Source organism: Anopheles coustani (genome assembly GCF_943734705.1).
Source record: "Anopheles coustani chromosome X unlocalized genomic scaffold, idAnoCousDA_361_x.2 X_unloc_17, whole genome shotgun sequence".
NCBI lineage: Eukaryota > Metazoa > Arthropoda > Insecta > Diptera > Culicidae > Anopheles > Anopheles coustani.
Genome location: NW_026525123.1, coordinates 244656 through 247500, shown reverse-complemented (window position 1 = coordinate 247500; position 2845 = coordinate 244656). Strand labels below are relative to the sequence as shown.

General features: G+C 48.8%; 2 non-coding genes across 2 annotated transcripts in view; both read right to left on the bottom strand.

Moving 5' to 3' along the window:
* LOC131270229 (large subunit ribosomal RNA) overlaps nt 1-128 on the bottom strand; it is a 4092-nt gene extending 3964 nt beyond the window's left edge. The window contains exon 1 of the ribosomal RNA XR_009179346.1: nt 1-128. This exon is cut by the window's left edge and continues 3964 nt beyond it. This is a non-coding gene — a ribosomal RNA (large subunit ribosomal RNA).
* A 487-nt stretch (nt 129-615) lies between these two features.
* On the bottom strand, nt 616-770 carry LOC131270209 (5.8S ribosomal RNA). Its single transcript, XR_009179327.1, has one exon. It is a non-coding gene; the product is annotated as a 5.8S ribosomal RNA (ribosomal RNA).
* Nucleotides 771-2845: the final 2075 nt, after the last annotated feature.

Sequence of the window (2845 nt, the reverse complement as noted above, 5' to 3'; positions counted from 1 at the left end):
CCGCCACCCCTACGTGCTGAGCTTCTCCCGTTTCGCTCGCAGCTACTCAGGGAATCCCGGTTGGTTTCTTTTCCTCCCCTTATTAATATGCTTAAATTCAGGGGGTTGTCACACATGAACTGAGGCTTATGTACCTTGCGGTTGTTATCGTCACATCTGGCTTGCGACTACTTTGTTTCAATGTCCAATATGTACCGTTGGACTCGGTTAACGGGCTGTTAGCCCGCGTGTGGTTTAACTCACTGATACCTTCCTTTGCCCATACGCTAGTTTGTTTGTGTTCCTTTGGTCAACTTCCATACTTGAATCATTTGTGCTACCGCTGCTGCTTCGACGCTACTTTGACATCTTCGCTTCTATTTAAATAAATAAATAAGCTGAAGCTAGACATCAGTAAACACCACCACAGACACCACAAGCACGCCTTCTCCTCGTACTTCCGCCTCACGCGGGAACACGGACGCTCTAAATACTTCGAATTCCAATGCCAGTATATTGTAAACCACGGGTTCTTTAATGCTAGCGGGTCGTCGCGACCCTAGTTAACATCATGGTGCACGTCTCGTGACGGGTGTCACGGCGTAGTTAAATGTATGCGATACATTTCTCAAATATAAGCGCTCAGTCATCTGTACATCATGGTAGGTTCCCACGACGTGCAATATGCGTTCAACTTATCAATGTTCATGTGTCCTGCAGTTCACATTATGACGCGCAGTTAGCTGCGGTCTTCATCGATCCATGAGCCGAGTGATCCACTGCCGAGGGTGACTAACTTGCGTAAGCCGCCGCTGTGCGCGTATACCCGTTCCCCGTAGGGAGGAGCAAGCCGCCGCTTAGAGACGAAGCATAAAGTGTCCTCATTCCACATAGGGCAAGCTGGATGAATCCATTTTACCCAGGACGGCCGAAGCGGCGTGGACCAGGGGAGAACTGAACCTTATACTTCACACCACAGTAAGTCTACGTGTCCTCTTCCACATAGGGCAAGCTAGAACTAACTATCTTACCCAGGACTGCCGAAGCAGCGTGGACCAGGGGAGGAACACACTTTTCATGGAAACGTAAGGCATCCATGACTGCCATAACGTAAGCCGCCGCTGTGCGCGTATACCCGTTCCCCGTAGGGAGGAGCAAGCCGCCGCTTAGAGACGAAGCATAAAGTGTCCTCATTCCACATAGGGCAAGCTGGATGAATCCATTTTACCCAGGACGGCCGAAGCGGCGTGGACCAGGGGAGAACTGAACTTTATACTTCACACCACAGTAAGTCTACGTGTCCTCTTCCACATAGGGCAAGCTAGAACTAACTATCTTACCCAGGACTGCCGAAGCAGCGTGGACCAGGGGAGGAACACACTTTTCATAGAAACGTAAGGCATCCATGACTGCCATAGTGCGTAAGCCGCCGCTGTGCGCGTAAACCCGTTCCCCGTAGGGAGGAGTCAAGCCGCCGCTTAGAGACGAAGTATGAAGTGTCCTCTTCCACATAGGGCAAGCTAGAATGAACTATCTTACCCAGGACCGCCGAAGCAGCGTGGACCAGGGGAGAACTGAACTTTATACTTCACACCACAGTATTGAGTAATGTGCCCTCTTCCACATAGGGCAAGCTGGAATGTTCCATTTTACCCAGGACGGCCGAAGCGGCGTGGACCAGTGGAGGACTACACAATCATGAGGTTTGATATCGACTTGTGTGTTTCAATAGGGTACCGATGGTATGGTTTGAACCGATTTGATTTAGCCATTCTGAAGTCATCACTTGGTTGAAGCGCTGAACTAGGGAGGCATCGTTTACATATATATTGGTTTTCGCATGCTCTACTAGGTTAATGTCATGAGGTTGGCTATCGAGCATGCCCAAGTGATGACTTGATTGTGTGCTTGCTTGAATTCTTCACATTTCATACCATCGGTTAGTTGTCGAATCATTCCTCGATCATAACCTTCGTTCTTGGTTCATGTATGCTCTCTTCCACATAGGGCAAGCTAGAATTAACTATCTTACCCAGGACCGCCGAAGCAGCGTGGACCAGGGGAGAACTATACTTTGTCTTGTATGCCCTCTTCCACATAGGGCAAGCTAGAACTAACTATCTTACCCAGGACCGCCGAAGCAGCGTGGACCAGTGGAGGACTATACTTTGTTCATAACACCACAGTATTGAGTAATGTGCCCTCTTCCACATAGGGCAAGCTAGAATGAACTATCTTACCCAGGACCGCCGGAGCAGTGTGGACCAGTGGAGGACGACACAATCATGAGGTTTGATATCGACTTGTGTGTTTCAATAGGGTACCGATGGTATGTTTTGAACCGATTTGATTTAGCCATTCTGAAGTCATCACTTGGTTGAAGCGCTGAACTAGGGAGGGGCATCGTTTACATATATATTGGTTTTCGCATGCTCTACTAGGTTAATGTCATAGGGTTGGCTATCGAGCATGCCCAAGTGATGACTTGATTGTGTGCTTGCTTGAATTCTTCACATTTCATACCATCGGTTAGTTGTCGAATCATTCCTCGATCATAACCTTCGTTCTTGGTTCATGTATGCTCTCTTCCACATAGGGCAAGCTAGAATTAACTATCTTACCCAGGACCGCCGAAGCAGCGTGGACCAGGGGAGAACTATACTTTGTCTTGTATGCCCTCTTCCACATAGGGCAAGCTAGAATGAACTATCTTACCCAGGACCGCCGGAGCAGCGTGGACCAGTGGAGGACTATACTTTGTTCATTACACCACAGTATTAAGTATGGTGTCCTCTTCCACATAGGGCAAGCTAGAATTAACTATCTTACCCAGGACCGCCGAAGCAGTGTGGACCAGGGGAGGACT